This window comes from Engystomops pustulosus, chromosome 4 (genome assembly GCF_040894005.1).
Source record: "Engystomops pustulosus chromosome 4, aEngPut4.maternal, whole genome shotgun sequence".
NCBI lineage: Eukaryota > Metazoa > Chordata > Amphibia > Anura > Leptodactylidae > Engystomops > Engystomops pustulosus.
In genome coordinates, this window is record NC_092414.1 from 107359704 (window position 1) to 107386587 (window position 26884).

The 26884-nt window shown below is 45.0% G+C and overlaps 1 long non-coding RNA gene across 1 annotated transcript in view; it reads right to left on the bottom strand.

The window, feature by feature from the left end:
• LOC140129063 (uncharacterized) overlaps positions 1 to 26884 on the bottom strand; it is a 46703-nt gene extending 19819 nt beyond the window's left edge. Inside the window, exons 1-2 of the long non-coding RNA XR_011855285.1 lie at positions 26280 to 26884; positions 24045 to 24114 (exon numbers count right to left, since the gene is read on the bottom strand). This is a non-coding gene — a long non-coding RNA (uncharacterized lncRNA). The remainder of the gene's footprint in view (positions 1 to 24044; positions 24115 to 26279) is intronic.

Below are 26884 nucleotides of genomic sequence, written 5' to 3' on the forward strand. Positions count from 1 at the left end.
AGTTCATTTAATTTATTTTAAAAAAACATAGAAATCAGAGCTTTTTTAAAAACATATTTGGATTACACATTACTGTAACAGTAGGAACAAATCCCCTGCTAATAAAAAGGCAGTAAGGGTTTCCGTTGCTTGAAACCTGGTGGACTATCCCTTTGATCTTTTTGGACAAAGACCCGGCGCGCTACGTTCCAAAAATGGTTTATTAATTAAATAAATAAATATAAATAATATATAAATGGTTAAGATCAAGACGCGTTTCGGATCCGGAACGGATCCTTCTGCAGTTGGTTTTACATAGTTAGTTTGTGAACAACCATTAAATACATATTTTTTGGCGCGTTCCCGGGACCGGAGCGGGAAGGGTCATGCAGGAAAAACAATGGATGACATGTGTCATCGATCTGAACCGTAAATGAAAATGCATAAAATATAATGAAAGTGACATAAAAGTGGACATGGTATAAAAACATTAATAGAGTAAAAACAATACAATTATACAATCAATAGATTTGAAATACTCAAACGGAAGGAAATCTACTGGATGTTTAAACTAAAAACGCTCAAACCGCTGGGTCTAAACGAGGTCACTGAAACTATTTTAGTATAGCCCGTTTTCACCACCTACAGTTCTGTTTATAAACATATACTTACCTCACGTCTCACCTAAAGCTGCAGTATTCCAGGCCATACCAATTGGGTTGGAGACATCCCTGTCTAACCATTTGCACGCACACATAGCACCGCCCTCAAAATCCCAGTTATGCGTGTCTCTGAAATTTGACCTCTCCAGGCTTCCGTAGTTGTAGTTCCATTTCCCAGCCACGGCCATTTTAGTAGTTTTCATATCCCACACCGAATAAAGAACGGTAATGTACCGATGTACACAGATCATTTTAACTATCGATTGTTTATTCATTATTTATAATTGTATTGTTTTTACTCTATTAATGTTTTTATACCATGTCCACTTTTATGTCACTTTCATTATATTTTATGCATTTTCATTTACGGTTCAGATCGATGACACATGTCATCCATTGTTTTTCCTGCATGACCCTTCCCGCTCCGGTCCCGGGAACGCGCCAAAAAATATGTATTTAATGGTTGTTCACAAACTAACTATGTAAAACCAACTGCAGAAGGATCCGTTCCGGATCCGAAACGCGTCTTGATCTTAACCATTTATATATTATTTATATTTATTTATTTAATTAATAAACCATTTTTGGAACGTAGCGCGCCGGGTCTTTGTCCAAAAAGATCAAAGGGATAGTCCACCAGGTTTCAAGCAACGGAAACCCTTACTGCCTATTTCTTCATCGGAACCTCCGCTGAATCTATACCCTGAAGGCTGCACCCGTTCCACCCGATATACGATGACATGTGTTGTGCCATTAGCACAACATAACAAGGTGAGTGCACACTTGGCTTAGGCACTGAACCGCTATTTCTGAGAAGACCCTACACATCGAGCGCCCCCGCTCTCTCCTTTCTCCTTTTTTCCCCCTTCTTTCTCGGCTAATTGACGATATTCCCATCCATACGATACGGAATCGTTATTGAAGTGGAGCACCGGGTGGCTGGATTGATGTGATTGGAGCCTTTACTACGCCGGGAATCGATACCTGTTGAACATCTACACCATGAACCATCTCCTGAATCGACAACTCTTCCGAAAACAGCAAGTAGAAAAACTTACATTGATTACTTGCCCCAAAGACAGAGACTGTCCCACAGAGGATACCTCAACTGTCAATTATGAACCCATGTACAGACTGTTTCATGAATTAGAAGGGGAAATGAATACTGAAATGTTTCAAGAAATTGATATTATGTTTCTAGAAATTTATAGTAAAGAACATTTAGCACCGAGAGGGTTAAGAGTAAACATTCCATCCACATTCCCGGATGATGTAAGATATACCACAGACTGGAATAAATAGCTCGACACATTATCGGGAAAATGTATAGAAATGATAAAAAATAAGAGACTGGCCTTATACCAGGAAAGTAAAAGAAATATTCATAAATTATTAGAACAACTAAACAACTATCAATCCCATACGGATTTTGAGCACATTTGCCAAAACATATCCTTACGAATAAGTAAAGCTGAGGAACTTATCATAAATAAAAAAGCACACAAATTAGGACGTGACAGATCAGATAAGAACTCCGACAACTACAGACAATACAAGATTAAGAATCCCCCCAATCGCGAGAAGGATAACAACACACGATCTAACACTAGCAACAAATACGCGATAGGTAGGGCATTTCACAACAGTAACTCTACCATACACAAAGATAAGTCCCGAAATTCTTCATATAAGCAGGACAGGAGTCGTAAAGGCCACACGAACCACAATATCACAAGTAACACGATAATCTCCACTAGTGAACCTGTCACTTCACACCAAACTACCACAGACAAGACAACTCCCAAAGAGAACAGTCTAGAAAATACAAACCTACCGCTAAGTAATACTCCAATAACCGATTTTAGTTCTGTGAAGGAAGCACCCATCATCTCACCTCCGCCTGAAGTGGAACCATATAACAAATCTTCATCACCTAACACTAAACATTGTGAATTTATGAATAGATTAAAAGCAATTAGGGAACGAAATGAGAGATTCAGGCAAAAAATCTTAACCCCATTAAAAAATATGAGTGCATCACAGTTCAACACGGATCCACCACATCCATTTAATCTCTCCAATATATCTATACACGAGGACCCCTCTCCCAACAACAGCAGTGCATCAATCATTATCGATAACACGCATGACACACAGAGTTGCTCAGTACCATTTTTACAATCTATAAGAAAGAACACCAAACCCATCACCCCTCAGGTTGATGATTTTTTAGATGTTCTCCCACCCAATCACAAAATCAAAAAAACCCCTATGAAACCGATAACGATGTTTTTTCCGGTAACCAACAAACAAGTAAAGAAAAGAGAAAAAGACGTAGAGGAAAAAGAGGAGGCAATAAAAGAAAAGGAAGGGGGTCCATTATCCCCGAATATAAAGAAAAAGAGACCCATCAATCCAATGCCGTAATTGACAAACAACAAATAAAAATCTTCAACCTCTCATCCCATATACTAAACACTCATGAAACTAGCCTTTTGGAAAAAGGGCTTTCTTTTTGTCCAGATAATACGTCAAACGATTTTGACCTATTCCTAGACCTACATAAATTTACTAGGAAACTAACCATCAAGAGACACTTCGATCTTAAATCAAAAAATAATACCAATACCCACAGAGAAGAGCCAGACTCTAATCGTGATGACTATACACATAAAGATGTCCACCCTCCATCAACCTTTTACCCATTAGAACACCAAGGCCACCATATTAAAACATTTCATGATCTGGTGGCCAATGAACTTAATAATATCAATAATGGTCATAAGAAACAACGCCCTGGGAAACATAGCAGGAAACACATGGAAGCACAGAAAAGAATAACACACACTAACCTTACCAAATCTGAAAAAAACAGCTCTAAAAAATTTAGAAAACAATACAAACATCATTATAAGAGCCGCAGATAAGGGTGGCGGGTTGGTTATCCAAAATTGGGAGGACTACCATAAAGAAGCTATAAATATTTTATCCGATCCTAATTATTATGAAAAAATTACTAGAGACCCCTTCCCCACCATCAACAAGGATTTTAATAATCTAATTAAAACAGCTTACCTAAAAGGATATCTAAACAAAAAAGAGAAGAAATTCATTTCAATCATCCAACCCAATAAGCCATACTTTTATCACCTCCCTAAGATACACAAGAATCCTATAATACCACCCGGTCGCCCGATAGTGTCTAATGTTCAGAGTCTCACCAGCAACTTATCACATTATATAGATTTATTCCTTCAACCCCATGTGATCAATTTACCCAGTCACATTAAAGACTCAGGGGACCTCATTCAGAAACTTCAAAAACTAACATGGCAAAAAGATTATTGGTTTGTTACAATGGACGTCACGGCTTTGTATAGCAATATTGACCACCACATCGGATTAACCTGTGTAGAACTAACCCTAGAAAAGGATGTACTAATTAAAGAGGAACAAAGGATATTTCTAATACAATGTCTACGGTTTATACTCCAGAACAATTTTTTCGAATATGGCAATACTACCTATCATCAGACTCGCGGTACGGCCATGGGGACCAAAATGGCTCCCTCATATGCCAATATTTTTATGGGAGTATTTGAGGATTTATACATCACCCCAAAGGAACTACATAAAGGTCACCTTATCACATATTTCAGGTTTATAGATGATCTGTTTATGATCTGGAGAGGTGAAAAAACAACACTCAAAGAATTCTTTGAGGAAATAAATAAAAATAACTGGGGTATAAAACTAACCCTCAATGCCCAAAAAGAAAAAATTTAATTTTTAGATCTAATTATTAAACACAATGAAAGCGTAATCATAACCGAAACATATTTTAAAACAGTGGACACTAATAGCTATCTCAATTTCAAGAGCAACCATCATAAAAAATGGTTACACAACATACCCTATAGCCAATTTCTAAGGATAAGAAAAAACTGCACTGACGACATCACTTTTAAAGAACAAGCAAAAATCATTGAGACTAGGTTCGCTGAAAAAGGCTACCCGAAAAAACTAATAAAGGATGCTAAAAGTCGGGCCAGCAATTACTCCCAAGCAGAATGCCTACAACCTACAGAAAAAGGAAAAAGAAGAACGAGGGGGACAACAGAGATTCAGAGATTAGATTTATTACCACATACACGAACAACCATAAAGAAATAGAAGCTACCATCAGAAAACATTGGCATATTCTACGTAACGATCCATATTTAGATAAGAACATCCCAGAAAACCCCAAATTCACATATAGGAGAGCAAGAACACTTAAACAAAAACTTGCTCCAAGTATACGGAAACAACTGAAAAAACGTACTACCACCACCAATCCAGATAACACCCAAAAAGTGACCAAATGCAATACCAAGAATTGCCAATGCTGTAAAGTTATTACGCACGGCTCTGATTCTTTCCGTTCTAATCACTCTAAAGATAAGTTTCATATTAAAACTAATATGACATGCCAATCCCGGTATGTAATCTATCTCATTGAGTGCCAGTGTGGAATACAGTACATTGGTAGAACAACACAACCCCTTCACTGCCGCCTCAATCAACATAGATTCAACATCCAGCATGGCAATCACAAACATAGTTTATCTAGACACATGGACCTTAAACATAAAAATAACATTAAGTACAATATTACCCCAATTGATCATGTTGAGGAAGAAGCATCCAATAGATTTGAAATACTCAAACGGAAGGAAATCTACTGGATGTTTAAACTAAAAACGCTCAAACCGCTGGGTCTAAACGAGGTCACTGAAACTATTTTAGTATAGCCCGTTTTCACCACCTACAGTTCTGTTTATAAACATATACTTACCTCACGTCTCACCTAAAGCTGCAGTATTCCAGGCCATACCAATTGGGTTGGAGACATCCCTGTCTAACCATTTGCACGCACATGTAGCACCGCCCTCAAAATCCCAGTTATGCGTGTCTCTGAAATTTGACCTCTCCAGGCTTCCGTAGTTGTAGTTCCATTTCCCAGCCACGGCCATTTTAGTAGTTTTCATATCCCACACCGAATAAAGAACGGTAATGTACCGATGTACACAGATCATTTTAACTATCGATTGTTTATTCATTATTTATAATTGTATTGTTTTTACTCTATTAATGTTTTTATACCATGTCCACTTTTATGTCACTTTCATTATATTTTATGCATTTTCATTTACGGTTCAGATCGATGACACATGTCATCCATTGTTTTTCCTGCATGACCCTTCCCGCTCCGGTCCCGGGAACGCGCCAAAAAATATGTATTTAATGGTTGTTCACAAACTAACTATGTAAAACCAACTGAAGAAGGATCCGTTCCGGATTCGAAACGCGTCTTGATTTAACCATTTATATATTATTTATATTTATTTATTTAATTAATAAACCATTTTTGGAACGTAGCGCGCCGGGTCTTTGTCCAAAAAGATCAAAGGGATAGTCCACCAGGTTTCAAGCAACGGAAACCCTTACTGCCTATTTCTTCATCGGAACCTCCGCTGAATCTATACCCTGAAGGCTGCACCCGTTCCACCCGATATACGATGACATGTGTTGTGCCATTAGCACAACATAACAAGGTGAGTGCACACTTGGCTTAGGAACTGAACCACTATTTCTGAGAAGACCCTACACATCGAGCGCCCCCGCTCTCTCCTTTCTCCTTTTTTCCCCCTTCTTTCTCTGCTAATAAAAAGGCTCTCTGGTGACAATTTCCCTTTAATTGCATTTTATGGTAGCAATTGTCCAATGGACTTTTAGTCCAAAGGTCATATGTTTGAAGATCCTATACAGTACTTTTAATTGACCCCTACAGGGTCATTGACACTGCAACCATTATGTTATGACATTAGTAATGCTCTTCCGTTTTCAAATAATTATCAGTAAAGGCAATATAACTTACAAGATTATGAATTTATCAGTTTAAGGGATAGTTAGATCACACCATTCACATCAATATAGAATTATAAAAATGTTCTTCTATGTAATGCTGTTTAATAAATGTTTTGCTTTCATTTTGTATTCTTTCACTTAATTTAAGAATGTCCAGCTAAATTTAAGAATGTCCAGTGTCCAGTAAGGGTGTTTACACATGCTGAGTAGCTTACCTCTGTAATTACATAGATCAACCAGTAAGAACCAGCAAACTGAACACAGTGGCCCATATGTATTTGTCACTGTCTCAGGGGAATAGTCCCTTAGGACTAAGTAAGTGGACTCCCTGGACCACCGCAGGAGATAACAACCTTAGCCACACCCGGGAGCGGAGTCTAAGTGAACTCCTGGTCTTCGCCAGAGCCCGCAAAGCGGGATGGTCTTGCTGCGGTGGGGAGTCACCAGGTCGCTCCACGGGTGCGACTAGGCCCACGGTGGCAGGGAAGGTAGGGACACGCGGACCACGGGAAGGCAGGCAGGACCTCGGGAAGGCAGGCAGGACCACGGGAAGGCAGGCAGGACCACGGGAAGGCAGGCAGGACCACGGGAAGGCAGGCAGGACCACGGGAAGGCAGGCAGGCAGGACCACGGGTGGCAGGCAGGATCACGGGTGGCAGGCAGGACCTCGGATGGCTGGCAGGACCTCGGATGGCTGGCAGGACCTCGGATGGCAAGCAGGATACCAGGACCGCCACAGGATACCAGGACCGCCACAGGATACCAGGACCGCCAAAGGATACCTGGACTGCCACAGGATAACAGGACCGCCACAGGATAACAGGACCACCACAGGATAACACGGAACAAGGGAACACCACGGAACACAGGAAACCGGGAACACGGGAACTCAGAGGCATCTGGAAACGCTCAAGAAGGCTTTCTCCTCAGAAGAATGAACTGAAGATCCGGCAGGGGATGCTGGGAGTCGCCAGGCAATATAGCCGAGCCAGGAATGCCAGAGCCAATAAGGCGGACGCTGGCTCTTTAAGGCTGGGAGAAGTCCGCGCGCGCCCCCTCTAGTGGCAGGAGCACGCGACTGCATGGAAGAAGCATGCGGCCTACACGCTGGGAGCAAGAGTGCAGGCCAGAGCCAGGAGAGGTAAATGAGAGCTGGGGGAGCGGGGACCGCGGCAGCAGGCACGGGTACACCCTCAATCCGTACCGAGGATCGCGGGTGTGACCGTGACAGTACCCCCCCCCCCCTTAGAGCTCCTCTACTCTTCTTCTTCAGCCTGCTGTTCTTCTTTCTTCGCCTCCTCCAATTCTTTTTGGTGATGAGACACCTTAGGAGGAGAGAAGGCACCGGGAAGACTTGGGAAGTAGCAGGCTGGGTCGGCTCCAGGCACACCGGAGCGGCCTCAGAGGAGGCCGGAGCAGCTGTGGGAATCTGCGAGTTTGGGGCGCCACTTGGGCAGCACTGGCAAGCTGCAGAGTCTCTGGAGCAGCACTGGCAAGCTGCGGAGTCTGAGGCGCCACTGGAGCAGCCGTGGCAAGCTGCGGAGTCTGAGGCGCCACTGGAGCAGCCGTGGCAAGCTGTGGAGTCTGGGGCGCCACTGGAGCAGCCGTGGCAAGCTGAGGAGGCTGAAGAGTCTCTGGAGCAGCTCTGGCAAGCTGAGGAGGCTGAAGAGTTTCTGGAGCAGCTGCGGGGAGCTGCGGAGCCACTGGAGCAGCTGCGGGGAGCTGCAGAGCCACTGGAGCAGCTGCGGGGAACTGCGGAGCCACTAGAGCAGCTGCGGGGAGCTGCGGAGCCACAGGAGCAGCTGCGGGGAGCTGCGGAGCCACAGGAGCAGCTGCGGGGAGCTGCGGAGCAACAGGTGCAGCTGCGGGGAGCTGCGGAGCCACTGAAGCAGCTGCGGGGAGCTGCGGAGCCACTGCAGCAGCTGCGGGGAGCTGGGGAGCCACTGGAGCAGCTGCGGGGAGCTGCGAAGCCATTGGAGCAGCTGCGGGGAGCTGCGGAGCCACTGGAGCAGCTGCGGAGCCACTGGATCAGCTGCGGGGAGCTGCGGAGCAACTGGATCAGCTGCGGGGAGCTGCGGAGCCAGTGGAGCAGCTGCGGGGAGCTGCGGAGCCACTGGAGCAGCTGCTGGGAGCTGCGGAGCCACGGGAGCCGCTGCGGGGAGCCGCGGAGACACTGGAGCCGCTGATGGGAGCCGGGGAGACACTGGAGCAGCTGCGGGAAGCTGCGGAGGCTTGGGTGCCACTGGAGCAGCTCTGGGAAGCTGTGGAGGCTTGGGCGCCGCTGGAGCAGCTCTGGGAAGCTGCGGAGGCTTGGGCGCCGCTGGAGCAGCTCTGGGAAGCTGCGGAGGCTTGGGCGCCGCTGAAGCAGCTCTGGGAGACAGTGGAGACACCGGGACCAAGCTGGTCCGGCGAGGTAGCCGGACTTGAGGTGGTTCAAACCTGGACCGGATTTTAGCCAGGAACTTGGTATGGGAGACCATGTCCGGGTCACCACTATCCAATAGGGGGGTAGCCCAGGCTAGGGCCTCTCCAGAGAGCAGACAGTAAATGAACGCCACCTTAGAGCGTTCGGTGGGGTACTGGGAAGATAACAGTTCAAGGTGCTGCGAGCACTGGGAAATAAATCTCCGGCACAATTTGGGGTTGCCATCGAATTTGTCCGGCAAAAAATTTTCGGGTCCAGTCTCTACTGCCAAGAAACATTGCGGGGTGACTGAAGCAACGGGAGAAGTCGAGGGAGCCTGCTGCTGGGAGGCAATCATCCGAAGAGTGGCAGCAAGCTTGTCCAAGAGTTCCTTTTGGACAGCAATCTCTTGGGACTGCCGGGCGATGGTGCTCGGGAGGTCACCCAGAAGCAGGTACGGATCCTCGACACAGTCCATGGATTTTGCAGGATACAAGACCTTGGCGGAGTTCTTGGCCGGATCTTACTGTCACTGTCTCAGGGGAATAGTCCCTTAGGACTAAGTAAGTGGACTCCCTGGACCACCGCGGGAGATAACAACCTTAGCCACACCCGGGAGCGGAGTCTAAGTGAACTCCTGGTCTTCGCCAGAGCCCACCGCAAAGCGGGATGGTCTTGCTGCGGCGTGGAGTCACCAGGTCGCTCCACGGGTGCGACTAGGCCCACGGTGGCAGCCAAGGTAGGGACACGGGGACCATGGGAAGGCAGGCAGGACCACAGGAAGGAAGGCAGGACCACAGGAAGGCAGGCAGGCAGGACCACGGGAAGGCAGGCGGCAGGACCACGGGAAGGCAGGCAGGCAGGCAGGACCACGGGAAGGCAGGCAGGCAGGACCACGGGAAGGCAGGCAGGCAGGACCATGGGCTGCAGGCAGGACCTCGGATGGCAGGCAGGACCACGGATGGCAGGCAGGACCTCAGATGGCAGGCAGGACCTCGGATGGCTGGCTGGACCTCGGATGGCAGGCAGGACCTCGGATGGCAGGCAGGATACCAGGACCGCCACAGGATAACAGGACCGCCACAGGATAACAGGACCGCCACAGGATAACACGGAACAAGGGAACACCACGGAACACAGGAAACCGGGAACACGGGAACTCAGAGGCATCTGGAAACGCTCAAGAAGGCTTTCTCCTCAGAAGAATGAACTGAAGATCCGGCAGGGGATGCTGGGAGTCGCCAGGCTATATAGCCGAGCCAGGAATGCCAGAGCCAATAAGGAGGACGCTGGCCCTTTAAGGCTGGGAGAAGTCCGCGCGCCCTCTCTAGTGGCAGGAGCATGCGACTGCATGGAAGAAGCATGCGGCCTACACGCTGGGAGTGCAGGCCAGAGCCAGGAGAGGTAAGTGAGAGCTGGGGGAGCGGGGACCGCGGCAGCAGGCACGGGTACACCCTCAATCCGTACCGAGGATCGTGGGTGTAACCGTGACAATATTACTGTGTCCGCGTCAGTTTTTTTGTAAAAGTCGGAAACCAGGGGCAACTGAAATTGTATACACCAGGACTGATAGAGACAGGTTGGACTTATATCTGTGAAATGCTGTATTTTTGTTAGTAACAGTGAATTAGAAGCAGCTCTGGGAGACAGTGGAGACACCGGGACCAAGCTGGACCGGCGAGGTAGCCGGACTTGAGGTGGTTCAAACCTGGACCGGATTTTAGCCAGGAACTTGGTATGGGAGACCATGTCCGGGTCACCACTATCCAATAGGGGGGTAGCCCAGGCCAGGGCCTCTCCAGAGAGCAGACAGTAAATGAACGCCACCTTAGAGCGTTCGGTGGGGTACTGGGAAGATAACAGTTCAAGGTGCTGCGAGCACTGGGAAATAAATCTCCGGCACAATTTGGGGTTGCCATCGAATTTGTCCGGCAAAAAATTTTCGGGTCCAGTCTCTACTGTCAAGAAACATTGCGGGGTGACTGAAGCAACGGGAGAAGTCGAGGGAGCCTGCTGCTGGGAGGCAATCATCCGAAGAGTGGCAGCAAGTTTGTCCAAGAGTTCCTTTTGGACAGCAATCTCTTGGGACTGCCGGGCGATGGTGCTCGGGAGGTCACCCAGAAGCAGGTACGGATCCTCGACACAGTCCATGGATTTTGCAGGATACAAGACCTTGGCGGAGTTCTTGGCCGGATCTTACTGTCACTGTCTCAGGGGAATAGTCCCTTAGGACTAAGTAAGTGGACTCCCTGGACCACCGCGGGAGATAACAACCTTAGCCACACCCGGGAGCGGAGTCTAAGTGAACTCCTGGTCTTCGCCAGAGCCCACCGCAAAGCGGGATGGTCTTGCTGCGGCGTGGAGTCACCAGGTCGCTCCACGGGTGCGACTAGGCCCACGGTGGCAGCCAAGGTAGGGACCCAGGGACCATGGGAAGGCAGGCAGGACCACAGGAAGGAAGGCAGGACCACAGGAAGGCAGGCAGGCAGGACCACGGGAAGGCAGGCGGCAGGACCACGGGAAGGCAGGCAGGCAGGACCACGGGAAGGCAGGCAGGCAGGACCACGGGAAGGCAGGCAGGCAGGACCATGGGCTGCAGGCAGGACCACGGATGGCAGGCAGGACCACAGATGGCAGGCAGGACCTCGGATGGCAGGCAGGACCTCGGATGGCTGGCAGGACCTCGGATGGCAGGCAGGACCTCGGATGGCAGGCAGGATACCAGGACCGCCACAGGATAACAGGACCGCCACAGGATAACAGGACCGCCACAGGATAACACGGAACAAGGGAACACCACGGAACACAGGAAACCGGGAACACGGGAACTCAGAGGCATCTGGAAACGCTCAAGAAGGCTTTCTCCTCAGAAGAATGAACCGAAGATCCGGCAGGGGATGCTGGGAGTCGCCAGGCTATATAGCCGAGCCAGGAATGCCAGAGCCAATAAGGAGGACGCTGGCCCTTTAAGGCTGGGAGAAGTCCGCGCGCCCCCTCTAGTGGCAGGAGCACGCGACTGCATGGAAGAAGCATGCGGCCTACACGCTGGGAGTGCAGGCCAGAGCCAGGAGAGGTAAGTGAGAGCTGGGGGAGCGGGGACCGCGGCAGCAGGCACGGGTACACCCTCAATCCGTACCGAGGATCGTGGGTGTAACCGTGACAATATTACTGTGTCCGCGTCAGTTTTTTTGTAAAAGTCGGAAACCAGGGGCAACTGAAATTGTATACACCAGGACTGATAGAGACAGGTTGGACTTATATCTGTGAAATGCTGTATTTTTGTTAGTAACAGTGAATTAGAGAATGTGTTAATTTGTTATCCTGGGTATATTTTAAAAATGTTTCTTTGTGGAAATACCCCTTTAAGGCAAATAACATTAATCACTTCCTGACAATGCCTTTTTTGTTTTTGCTTTTCCATATTTTGCTCCCCTTCTTTAAGTTCTATAAATTTTGTATGTTGCTGTATACAGTGCTTTATAAGGACTGTGTAAAAATGTGTACTTCCTATTGACAGTATTTAATTTTCCATGCCAAGTACTGGACAATGGGAAAAGAATTCCAAATGCAGTGAATTTGATGAAAACATGCTTTAGCACCATCTTTTTGTGGGACATGTTTTAACGGCATTCATTGTACAATCAAAATGACATCTCCCCTTCATTCTATGGGAAGGTGCGATTATGGGGATAGCAAAAAGTTAAAACCCACATGAGGACTTTTGGAATGCGGCGATACCTAAAATGTTTATGATTTTTATTGTTTATATTTATATTTGTTCTAGGGAAAGGGATGTGACTTGAACTTTTAGGGTTTTTAATTTTTTCTTTTCTTTTCCTTTTTTTTTTTTTTTTTACAGTTTTTTAGACCACCTAGGTTATTTTAAACCTAGGGGGTCTGACCATTCCTACCATATATTACAATATGGCTATATTGCAGTATATGCTGGATTTACTGATGGTCTGTTACAATGTGCCATGTGTCAGAAATGACATAACCTAGGGTCTCCAACAGACTCCAGATTGTCATGAGCGGATAGTTCCTCCCCGATAACACCACAGGGAGCGACGATCACAGGTAATATGGCGGTGCCATGCAATATTCAGCAAACACTCTCTCTTTGGAGAGAGCTCAGCCTGTGAACCATCTCTATACACCCCTTTTCATATATGACATACTATTATGTTAGTTTGCAGAAAGGGGTTAAGGATCACATTTCACTATCTTACAGAAGTGTAGATTAACTTTATATAGAAGCTTCTACACAGATTTAGAAGCACTTTGAATTTTCTTTCTTGCACCCATTGTTACAGAGATATCAGTCCCTGTATCTGACCATTATAATCCTTTCTACCGTCAGAGAAGAGTTGCTGGAGTGGAGGATGGGGCATATTTTGGTAAAATTCTTAGACATTGTCCATTATGCAGCAAACACCCATTCTGTATGGGGAGGCCTCACCCCATGGCACACATCAGTAAATATCTGTTTGTGTGCATAAGGCCTTACTGTGGGTAAGTTGTCTCTACACATTATTGAAGCATGGGCTGTGCTTGTCATTTCCGCAGATGGGTTTACTTACACAGCAGAATCTTTTGTATTTTCTTTTTTCATCTGTGATTGTAGTTACCTAATTTTAAAACCTTTGTAAAAGCAAATTTATTTTCACCTGTAATAAAGTGATTTTAACATGTTTTGCTCTGTCTGTACTTTGTTCACTGACCTTAGCCTAATGCTAGACTTCCTAGGTCACTGTGAATAACAGCTATTAACTTGACTCAACTGTTTGTTAACACTCGTATGGCAATTTGTGAATTGTCATATTTAGCCTGTAAAGGGCAGATCCCAGGATTTCCAATATAAATAAGGCCACTTGGATTCTCAGCAAGAACTCTTTGTCTTTGTCTCTCTCCCTAACAACCTCCTCCCAGGGTGGTGGTTGGCTGTTTTCCCTCTCTGTCTTTCTGTCTAATTGCGACTATAAACCTGGCCATCATAGGGGTTATTCAGAGTTGCTCCATTAGATCAGACCTAGTACAGCTCTGATCAGACATCAGCCCCATAGGGGGTCTTTTTCCCCTGTGATTATACCCTTGGGGTATGCCGTAAATGTGCATTTTAAACAGCTCTGGATTCAATGCCTTGGAACAGGATGCAATTAATTATTTTCTTGTATCATTGTCTCATATTCATTCCAATCAATCCATATTTACTTGAGAGATCTAAACCTTTAATCAAACATGGTAGTATGTTTACCGTAAATACCCGAGTATAAGCCGACCTGATTATAAACCGAGACCCCTGATTTTAACACACAAATCTGGGAAGCCTTATTGACTCGAGTATAAGCCGAGGGTGGGAAATTCATTCACCTCAGCCTCCCCAGTATATAGCCTGCCAGCCCCCTGTAGTATATAGACTGACAGCCCCCTGTAATATATAGACTGACATCTTTAGTATATAGTCTGCCAGCCAGTGCCTGTAGAATATAGCCAGCCAGTGCCTGTAGTATATAGCCTGCCAGCCTACTGTAGTATATAGCCTCCTCCACCCAGCATATAGCCTCCAAGCCCCCTGTAGTATATAGCCAGCCCCCCTGTAATATAAAGCCTGCCAACCCCTGTAGTATATAGCCTGCAAAAAACAAACAAAAGTATACTCTCCTTCCAACGCCAAGCCCCCCCCCCTTCCCCCCGGCATGTCCTCTTCAATTGATTGATGCTCCAGTATCTTCTCCGTGTCCCCACGCTGTCCATCGCAGGGATCGTGATGTCAGTTGCTCACTGACATCATACTGTGTGCCAAAGCCGGTGCACATAGTACTATATCAGCGAGCAGCTGACGTCATGATTAGAGATGAGCGAACATACTTGTCCGAGCTTGATGCTCATTCGAGCATTAGCGTACTTGAAACTGCTCGTTGCTCGGACGAGTATTTCGCCAGCTCGAGAAAAATGGCATCTCCCGCCGTTGTGATTTTTGGCGGCCAGAAACAGAGCCAATCACAAGCCAGGAGACTCTGCACTCCACCCAGCATGACGTGGTACCCTTACACGTCGATAGCAGTGGTTGGCTGGTCTGATCAGGTGACCCTGGAATAGACTAGCCCCTGCCCGCGCTGTCTGGATGCCGCTAGGGAGAGAGCTGCTGCTGGTCAGGGAAAGCGTTAGGGTGTTCTATTAGAATAGTGTTAGGCAGGAGTGATTCTACAAGAACCCAACAGCCCTTCTTAGGGGTGAGGAATTTGCTGGGAGACTTGCGACCATTGTGTTTAGCTCTTAGTGACACACATATCCACCTCAAACACCAAAGTGGGACAATTTATTAGGGGTTTCATTTGAATTAGGCACAGTCTTCTGATTTATTTTTTTTTTACGTTTATTTCTTTTTATAACTCAAAGTAATCTGGTAAAGCAGTGTGCTTTCAGTGTAGGCTAGAAAATAGCCATAGGAGAACCCCAAAGGCTTATTTAGGCCTACAATAGCGTTATATTTTACATTTTTTTGGTTTGCTTGTGGCTGGGCTTGCTGCCACTAGTAGTGCAGCTAGTACCATATTGTGAGTAATTTGCTGGGAGACTTGCGACCGTTGTGTTTAGCTCTTAGTGACACACATATCCACCTCAAACACCGAAGTGGGACAATTTATTAGGGGTTTGATTTGAATTAGGCACAGTCTTCTGATTTATTTATTTTTTACGTTTATTTCTTTTTATAACTCAAAGTAATCTGGTAAAGCAGTGTGCTTTCAGTGTAGGCTAGAAAATAGCCATAGGAGAACCCCAAAGGCTTATTTAGGCCTACAATAGCGTTATATTTTACATTTTTTTGGTTTGCTTGTGGCTGGGCTTGCTGCCACTAGTAGTGCAGCTAGTACCATATTGTGAGTAATTTGCTGGGAGACTTGCGACCGTTGTGTTTAGCTCTTAGTGACACACATATCCACCTCAAACACCGAAGTGGGACAATTTATTAGGGGTTTGATTTGAATTAGGCACAGTCTTCTGATTTTTTTTTTTTTTTACAATAGCGTTATATTTTCCTTTTTTTGGTTTGCTTGTGGCTGGGCTTGCTGCCACTAGTAGTGCAGCTAGTACCATATTGTGAGGAATTTGCAGGGAGGCTTGCGACCATTGTGTTTAGCTCTTAGTGACACACATATCCACCTCAAACACCGAAGTGGGACAATTTATTAGGGGTTTGATTTGAATTAGGCACAGTCTGCTGATTTAATTTTTTTTACGTTTATTTCTTTTTATAACTCAAAGTCATCTGGCAAAGCAGTGTGCTTTCAGTGTAGGCTAGAAAATAGCCATAGGAGAACCCCAACGGCTTATTTAGGCCTACAATAGCGTTATATTTTACTTTTTTTTGGTTTGCTTGTGGCTGGGCTTGCTGCCACTAGTAGTGCAGCTAGTACCATATTGTGAGGAATTTGCAGGGAGACTTGCGACCATTGTGTTTAGCTCTTAGTGACACACATATCCACCTCAAACACCGAAGTGGGACAATTTATTAGGGGTTTCATTTGAATTAGGCACAGTCTTCTGATTTTTTTTTTTTTACGTTTATTTCTTTTTATAACTCAAAGTCATCAGGCACATCACAAAATCCAGTTGTGTGCTGTCAGTGTAGATTAGAAACTAGCCATAGCAATAGGATAGCATTGTTTTGTTTAAAAAACAAAAAAACAAAAACAACACAAAAAAAAAAAAATTTTAAGTTTACACTTTAATTTTGAGGACGAGGGCGTGGACGTGGGCGTCCAACTACTGCAGGGGTCAGAGGCCGTGGTCCTGGGCGGGGTGAGACACCACCTGCTGATGAGGGAGCAGGGGAACACCGCAGAGCTATACTCCCTAGGTTCATCATGTCTCAAGTTACTGGGACTCGTGATAGAGCACTGTTGAGGCCAGAACAGTGCGAAGAGGTGATGTCGTGGATTGCAGACAATGCTTCTAGCCATTTGTCCACCAGTCAGTCTTCCACGCAGTCCACCCATGTCACAGAAATCAGCACTCCTCCAGCTCCTCCACCTCAGCCTCCTTTCCCCAAGTCTGCCCCCTCCCAGCAAAATTTTGCATTTGAACCGGCATACTCTGAGGAACTGTTTTCTGGACCCTTCCCAGAGTCACAAACCACTTGTCCGGTTGCTGCTGAGCTATTTTCCGATGCCCAGGTTTTCCACCGGTCGCAGTCTGTGCGTGATGATGACATTATTGACATTATTGAAGAAGTGTGTAAAGAGGTGTCGGACGATGAGGAGACACGGTTGTCAGACAGTGGTGAAGTTGTTGTCAGGGCAGGAAGTCCGAGGGGGGAGCAGACTGAGGGATCGGAGGATGATGAGGTGACAGACCCACCTCATGGGTCTGGGTTGATAGGCCGGGTGAACACAGTGCTTCTGAGACGGAGGCGAGTCCTATAGCAGAACAGGTTGGAAGAGGCAGTGGTGGGGCCAGACGGAGAGGCAGGGCCAGAGCTGGTGCATCAGCGCCAAATGTTTCACGTAGTCAAGCTCCCGTGGCGAGGGCTAGATTTTCAGAAGTCTGGAGGTTCTTTAAAGAAACACCGGATGACCGACGGACTGTAGTGTGCAACCTGTGCCAAACCAGGATCAGCAGGGGTTCCACCACTACTAGCTTAACTACCACCAGTATGCGCAGGCATATGAATGCTAAACACCCCACTCAATGGCACCAAGCCCGTTCACCTCCGGCCGGGCACACCACTGCTCCTTCCCCTGTGTCATCTGCTAGTCAGCCCCCTGCCCAGGACCCCAGCCCAAACACCTCCCGTGCGAAAACCCCATATTTGCCTCCATGATCCTCCACAGGATCCACCAGCGTTCAGCTCTCCATACCCCAGACACTGGAGCGCAAAAGGAAGTATAGTGCAACTCACCCACACGCCCAAGCCCTCAATGTCCACATCTCCAAACTGCTTAGCCTGGAGATGCTGCCCTATAGGCTGGAAGAGACCAAGGCCTTTCGAAACCTCGGTATTCGGTCCCCAGCCTCCACTACTTTTCCTGATGTGCCGTCCCAGCCCTGCACAAGCACATGTCAGACAACATCATCCGTTGCCTGACCAACGCCGTTTCTGACAAGGTCCACCTGACCACAGACACGTGGACGAGTGCTGCCGGGCAGGTCCACTATATATCGCTGTCGGCACATTGGGTTAACTTGGTGGAGGCTGGGACCGAGTCTGACCCTGGGGCTGGTCATATACTGCCGACGTCGTGGATTGCGGGGCCTACCTCGGTCCAGGTCTCAAAGGCCTACTATGCCTCCTCCTCCTCCCACCCCTCCTCCACCTCCTCCTCCGAATGACCATCAGTGGGCATGGCGCCATCAGTCAGTAGCTCTAGGCACAGCAGCAGTGCCATCGCTAAGCGACAGCAGGCGGTGCTCAAACTGCTGAGCCTAGGCGATAAAAGGCACACCGCCCAAGAGCTATTACAGGGCATCACGGCGCAGACTGATCTGTGGCTGCCTCCAAAAGTCGTCCATATAGCTGCCTCCACACATGGTCCCCTTATCAAACGAGCTGTGTCAGGCAGAATTTTGGGTTGTTTTCATGGCTTCCACATCAAACTTGTTAACTTTGTCGCCACCCTGCTGTGTAATCCACAAAATATACTGGCAAACTTTTATCATTTACCGATATTATTTCAGCGTTTCTTGCGCATCTGTTTACATTTCCCTCACCCGCCATAACCCAAACTTATAAGAACACTACTACACTTGATCTTATACAAAAGGTTCTTAGAAGTGCTGTTTGGGGAGTAGCCGAGAGACAGAGGCTTGGATTGGCGAAAGCTCGCCTGGCAGCGGAGCGCCAGCTCCATCCCAAGATCCAACTAACATAGTTTTAACTGCAGCACCTTTAATCTACTACTACTTCACTGCCTCCATACATCGTCCCCTTATCAAACGAGCTGTGTTAGGCAGAATTTTCAGGTGTTTCACCAGATACATAGTGGAACTCGGCCCATCTGTCGCCGCCATGCTGGAGACCTGAAGTTGCAATCATAGCAGCGCAATATGGATGCCCCATACTGTCTCTCTTAATCATGGAACCATTTCCGAAAAAACAATTAAAAATAGAACCACTATGCTATTCCGTTATTCCTAGGTGAAATATTAAAACGACCCCGTCTGCTTTGAAAATTATAATTTTTTCAAAGTAAACGCTTCTTGCCCCCAGGCCCATTTTGGGTGGGGAGGAGCCGAGAGACAGGGGCTTGGACAGGCGAAAGCTCACCTGGCAGGGGACCGCCAGCTCCATCCCAAGATTAGGCAGCCTCAGAGCGTCCACCAATGTCTCCATGCGCAACTTTCAACTCTCTATACCCCAGACGCTGGAGCACGAGAGGATATGCAGCACATCATCCCCTTATCAAACGAGCTGTTTCAGGCAGAATTTTCAGGTGTTTCACCAGATACATAGTGGAACTTGGCCCATCTGTCACCGCCATGCTGGAGACCTGAAGTTGCAATCATAGCAGCGCAATATGAATGCCCCATACTGTCGCTCTTACTCATGGAAGTCGTCTCCATGGCTGCCTCCACATGTCGTCCCCTTATCAAAAGAGCTCTGTCAGGCTCATTTTTCGGGTGTTTCACCAGATACATTATGGAACTTGGTCACTATGTCGCCACCATGCTGTGTTATCGACTAAATATACCGTCAACCTTTTGTTCACATAGGAAATCATTTCAGCGCTTCTTGCTCACCTCCTTTGGTGAAGCCTGAGTCCATTTAGGGTATGTCGCCATGACACTCTCTAGCCTGCCACTGCTGCCGCTGCCTCTGCATGCCGTCCCCTATAGTGTCAGGGTCAATTATTGCATGTTTTAGATGCTATCTAGCCTCATTCGGTCACTCTGTCATGGACATGCTGTTGCCCATGATTTTGGCATAATGGTGCGATTAAGCAGCCTCAGAGGCATCCACCCCTGCTGTTTCCTGTCCATTTCCGTGGTGTTTCCATCCTTTTCTGAGGTTCCCAGGTGTTTGGCCAAGCTTCCCTGTGCAGAGCCTTGGTCCCCTTGAAACATGCTCGAGTCTCCCATTGACTTCAATGGGGCTCGTTATCCGAGACGAGCACTCGAGCATCGGGAAAAGTTTGTCTCGAATAACGAGTACCCGAGCATTTTAGTGCTCGCTCATCTCTAGTCATGATCCCTGCGGCAGACAACGTGGGGAGACGAAGAAGATACCGGAGTATCGATTGATCCAAGAGGACCTGCCCGTGGGGCGTCGGAAGGTGAGTACACTGTTTGATTTTTTTGACTCAAGTATAAGCCCAGTTAGGGTTTTTCAGCACATCTTTTGTGCTGAAAAACCTGGCTTATACTCAAGTATATACGGTATATATTTTATTACTTTTCACAATGTATACACTGGTAAAAAGTAGTCTTAATACAAATTCAGGTGAATTTTGTTAATTGTAATTTTACACACTGTAGCTGATGTTTCATTGTGCCAACTGAACATAGAACAATGCACAGCCACTCTGACATAGACCAAATTCATTAAACTTGCATAGTCAAGTTTTCACAATAGGACTGAATTCACGTATTGTAATTTTTCATTTGGGCATAAGTTTGGGTGCCAATTGACTCCAGTCCCACCATAATCTAGGTGCTTTGACTTTTGATGTTTTTCTTTTGCGATTTTTTATGCTGATGTTGCAAACAACCCCCTTAGAATAAGAATACTGCAAACAGATTTATCAAGGCCCAAAAGCCACTTGAATAAATCTGATGGGCAGAGGAGCTCCAAAGACACCATAGAACTGTCACAAGGAGCCTCCTAATGATTAATTACCCCCAATGTGTGTTGTAGTTGTTAAACCTATGGATGATAAGTCCTTCATTTGCAATGATGTAAAATAAAATGTTACTCAAAATCACAGGGGCAGATTTATCACAATTGTCTTAAAGTTAAAGACAGTGCAAAGTTTTTAGATAGTGGGAAAATGAACTTCTCTCTCCATTTTGTCTCTTCTCCTGCTTTACCACAATTTTGTCTGTTTCTGATCCGATTTCTCTATTTGTAAATGAGGAAGTAACCTAGCTTGCAATGATCAGCACAATGTAAGAGAACAAATGATGCAAATGTATGTGACAATTTGCATGTCTAGGCCATCTGCCAAGATTCCAAGATTCACAAGATGTAACCACATCACTGCTTGTATTCTGTAATGTCAGAGATTAACTGTTTCCCGGTTCTTGACTTCATAACCTAACTATAAGAAGAGAATGTTGTCAGACAATGAAGCAGAAGTCTTTCAAAATACCACAATGGGGCAGATTTACTTACCCGGTCCTGTCTCGATTCAGCGGTGCGTTCTCTGTGGAGGATTCGGGTCTTCTGGCGATTCACTAAGGTAGTGCGTCTGATGTCCGCCAGGTGTTGCTGCTGCGCTGAAGTCCATCGGAGTTCACTGGAGTTCACGATCCGTTGCTGGGTGCAGGTAAGTGAGCGTCAAGTGACAATTTCTTTTTTAAATACCATGGTTTTTCCAAATCCTTCGGGTTTTCTGATGGCCATGCCCCCGATTTCCGTCGCGTGCATGCCGGCGCCGATGCGCCACAATCCGTTCGCGTGCGTCAAAAACTCGGGGCAATTCAGGGAAAATCTGCGAAAAATGCTAATATTCGGGTAACCCGACGGAAAAACGCGATTCGGGCCCTTAGTAAATGACCCCCTATGTGTGTCTATTGATTTTTCCGCTCAATTCACTGATGCCTAATGATTCATTGATTTGGATTGCGTCCTGTGATACCTATTAAGGGTAGTTGGTGTCCCCTAATCAATTATCCCCTACAACAGATATACCACATTTATTGAAGTGTTTCATATGCAATAATAAAATGTGCCAAAACATGACTTGTCATTCTACCTTTTTTGAGTTGACTTAGTTTATGCCACAGAAATGCACTAAAACCTTGGTCTAATATCCCCGATAAATGTGCCTATGGAGTCCATTTTTTAGGATATGACTAGAGCAACATGTTCCAATTTTGTCATCAAACTTGATGAGAAATCACAAGAGAGAATCACAAGTAAAGATTCCCTATATTACGGGGATTGCAATTATTTTATATACAGGCAGTCCCTGGGTTACATAAAAGATAGGTTCCATAGGTTTGTTCTTAAGTTGAATTTGTATGTAAGTCGAAACTGTATATTTTATCATTGTAGATCCAGACAAAAAAAATTTTTGCCCCAGTGACAATTGGTGTTTCAAAATTATTTGCTGTATTCGGGCCAAGGATTATCAATAAAACTTCATTATAGACACTTTACATCTGATCATTGCAGAGCATCACCAGAGGTCACAGTGGGGTAAGTAAGTTGGGTGTCCTTAAGTAGGGGACCCCTGTACTAGCTATGTCACAAGGTTACCAAGCCCTTTCACCATCAGGTTCTGGGAAACTACCTTAAATAATAACAATAGTGCTCCACAGTATCTTGTCGGTTTAGCAAAATTGACAGCAGCAGGTTACACTAACTTCTACTTTATCAATATGCATTGTTGTGTTTTACCTGGGAAAAATATTAATAATTGACTTCTGAAAAATAGACAAAATGACACCATTAAATTACCTTTGCAATCTGAATAAGTATCTCTTGGATAACTATACACTAAAATTCTTTTTTTCCAGGTAACAATAGTATTTCCAAATGCAAGTCATTATAATGGTGTACTTCAAAGTATATTCTCAACTTTAACTTTTTAAAAAACTTTTTTATGTACCACAAAAGCATATATAGATACAGTCTCTTTGCACCACGAAGGAAGTTGGGTGGCAACATCTAGTTGTGGAGACAAAACTATTACTGTTAGCTATTCTACGAACCAAACACATGCAGCCTCCATTTACCAGGCTGCTGTAACAGTTATATTTACATTTACTCAGCCAGCGCAGGAGTCACTGTATCTTTTTATATATATATATATATATATATATATATATATATATATATATATAATCTTTTGTGGTCTAGATTATCTAGCCTCTATTTGCTGGGAGGAGGAATCTTAAGCAACACACCCGCGAGGGAACCAAACACACAGGCAATACTCTTTCCACTCACAGTTCTGCCCCAGTCAGCACCTTGTTCTTTGTTTCCCTATTTTTTATGTGCCAGCTATAAACGCTTCATAACACCGCTGTCCTTAAAACAACTCTGATATCCATAAATACCTGAGTCTAGTAACACAGACCTAATTGTTCTTCTATTGGCTGGAAACTTACAGAATGTGAAATTGTTATATGCAATGAGTTCATATCTAATTTAAATCAGCCACTTGGCTAGATAATTAATAAAGGACTAACATAATGTTGTAATGAAAACACAGCTTATTTTGATGTCAATGATACTACTAAAATATTCTTTTTTTCTTAGAATGGGTAAAATCAGAAAGTTGTTTACAGTCTGTTGCCGTTGAGTAGTTGCTCTTGAGGGAAGAAACAGAAGGAGGGAAGAAACAGAAAGTTGAATTCTTATACTCAGCTACCTATTGAGTATAAAGGCCTCAAGATATGGAAGATAATACCATATATGAAAGAGGACACATGACCTGTTAGAATTGGGGGCCAGAAGTAGTGGGCATAATAAGTAATCTCCATGAGTGAGTCATGAGGGATCCATAAGGATCAGTCAATTGGGACCATAAAGAGCAGTCGGTGAGAAAATGGCGACATGATCGATCTGCATTTTAATTAACTGTATAAATGTATTTACTCTCTTACAGCTAAGTGAGCTGTTTAACATTTACAATTGTTCTGTATTACCATTACCAATCAGTCCTTGGAGGGCAACACAAAGCAGAACATATTGTCAAATAACCTGAGACACCAGAAGTGCCAATATGTGTCCCGTAGAAGCCAATAGTCACAGTGCCTGCCCCCACAGAGTAGCCAACAGTCGCAGTGTCTACCCCCCACACAACATTAGCAATGCCTGCCCTTCTGTAGCCAGTAGATTCACAGTCCTGTCCATGATTTATCATGCTTGATTTTGATTATAAATTTCCTTTAAGTAGCAGAGAGAAAATAAACATACACACCTTTCCCTGCTTCCCCAAAGCAGCAGCAACAGTGTTTTTCTCCTCCTCTGTGCGGTGGCTGTACGCAGTTCTGAAGACAGCAAACATGATAATGTTATAGCATAGAGAAAGAGTAGAGGACTGCTGCTAAAACTTTGAGAGAGAAGGGAAAAATGAATACTGGAGTACAGCTAGAGAGAGGGAGAGAGGCTGGATAACACAAGGGCCTTGGGTTTGAAACCTGTGACCCAAGGGCAGGGCGGGATTATAAGGGGGGCGCACGGGGCGCGAGCCAACATTTTGGCTCCAGGACCCCATGCCGAATACTGCCGATGTGCCCTGAATCTGTCTATGGCACAGCAAAGGAACAAATGCTCTGCCATAGATGATCAGATGTAAACAAAGATGGCAGCACCCTGTAGCAGGGCCTGTAGCTGGGCGCCGACATCTTTTTTTACATCCCATAACTAGTATCCCGACACCGCAATGGAAGGGAAGGAGGTTGGCGCTCTTATCAGGGGAACCATGGAAGGTGAGTACAATATTATTATTTTATTATTACAGGGACTGTATATAGTTATAGGGGAGCTGTATACAGTTATTATAGGGGGACTGTATACAGTTATTATAGGGGGTGCATACAGTTATTATAGAGGGGCTGTATATAGTTATTATAGGAGGACTGTATACAGTTATTATAGGGGGCTGTATATAGTTATTATAGGGGGTCTGTATACAGTTATTGTAGGGGGGCTTTATATAGTTATCGGATGCTGCATATAGTTATTATACGGGGACTGTATATAGTTATAGGGAGTCTGTATATAGTTATAGGTAGTGTGTATATAGTTATTATAGGGGGGCTGTATATACCGTAGTTATTATCGGGGGACTGTACATAGTTAAAGGGGAACTGTATATAGTTATTATAAGGGGACTGTATATAATTATAGGGAGCTGTATATAGTTATAGGGGGACTGCATATAGTTATCATAGGGGGAATGTTAATAGTTTTTATAGGGAGATTGTATATAGTTATTATAGGGAAGGTGTATATAGTTATAGGGAGGCTGTATATAGTTATTATAGGGGGAATGTATATAGTTATCATAGGATGACTGCATATAGTTATAATAGGGGGACTGTATATAGTTATAATAGGGGCAATGTAAATAGTTATTATAGGGAGGCTGTATATAGTTATAGGGGGTGTATAAAGTTATTATAGCAGGCTGTATATAGTTAATGCTGTGGGATTGTATATAGGTAATGTTGGGGGCTACACATAGTGATTACTGGGGCTGTATATATTTATTATTGGGGGCTGTATATAGTGATTGCTGGGGCAGCTGTATACAGTGATTCCTGGGGGCCTGCATATAGTGATTACTGGGGGCTGTATATAGTGACTGCTAGGGGAGCTGTATACAGTGATTACTGGGGTTGTATATAGTGATTTCTGGGGGGCTGCATATAGTGATTACTGGGGGCTGTATATAGTGATTGCTAGGGGAGCTGTATACAGTGATTGCTGGGGGCTGTATATAGTGATTGTTGGGGGAGCTGTATATAGTGGCTGCTGGGGGAGCTGTATATAGTGGTTGCTGGGGACTGTATATAGTGATGTCTGGGGACTGTATATAGTGAATACTGGGCGCTGTAAATAGTTATTGCTGGGGAGCAGTATATAATGATTGCTGTTCCCTGTCTGGACTACATTTAATGGTGGCCCACACCATATCAACCTTAATCCGGCCCTGCCTAAGGGTAGTAAATTGGTTAAAAAATTATGTGTTACACATTCACCCCAAATTCATTGGAGGTAATTTATTAATAGTTCGGCTCCGTGCAGCAGTTCTATGCCTGTCTTTAGAGCTCCACTGCCTGTCAGATTCATAAAGCAATTTTGGCACTTCATAAATCTGCTTGCAGTATCTTATGGTACATGGGTTGCTTGGGACAGTTGCATAAAAAGTCACCAATCGAAAGTTACAGGACATAGACCAGGGAGGGGACTGGAGTCAATTTGCGCTTTAACTGAAAGTCCCAATTCATGAATTCAGTCCTATTGTGAAAAATAGTCTATACAAATAATTTGCTGCAAGCAGGGTCTATGCCATTTATGTTCATTTGGCGCACCCCAACTGTGCCAAAACATCGTCAAACAATGATACATCCCCCCAATATGTCAAATTATACATCACCCCCAATTTTTCTAAATGAAACAATTACCCTCAATTATATTGGCTTATTACCTGAAGGTTATCTGACCTGAGGAATACCGCATTATGCTTCTCAACAACACATTATTTTCTTGCTTTTTTAACCCCGTCAGGACTCAACAAACGAGTGCTTGCATTTCAACCATATTTTTGTGGGCTCTGTTTTTTATGGCTTCAGGTGTGTGCTCCAAATGACAATCATAGGGATACCACATTTATATATGTTTTATGTTTTAGTAAATTTTAAAATATGTAAATCTTTTGTACAAAGAAAAAATTTGCCATTTTTTCAAATTCTGAATCCAATAATTTTTTCATACTTTGGTGTACACAGGTCTAATTTTTTGTGAAATGTGCTAACATTTACATTTTTATCAATTTAGGACCTATATGACCTTTTGATCATTTTAATTGAAATGTTAATTGATGGAAAAATTATGTAAAGAACTGGCGATATGGATAGTTGGATGGCATTTTCCATCACAGTGTTCATGGCCTGGAATAACCATTATTATTTCAGGCCACTTAGGGTACTTAAATCCTGGGCAGGATTCTGGTATCTGATGATGACGTCAGGGGGGCAACCATTGATCACCCAAGACTGCGGCTCCCACAATTAGTGCTGTTGGTTGCTGAGG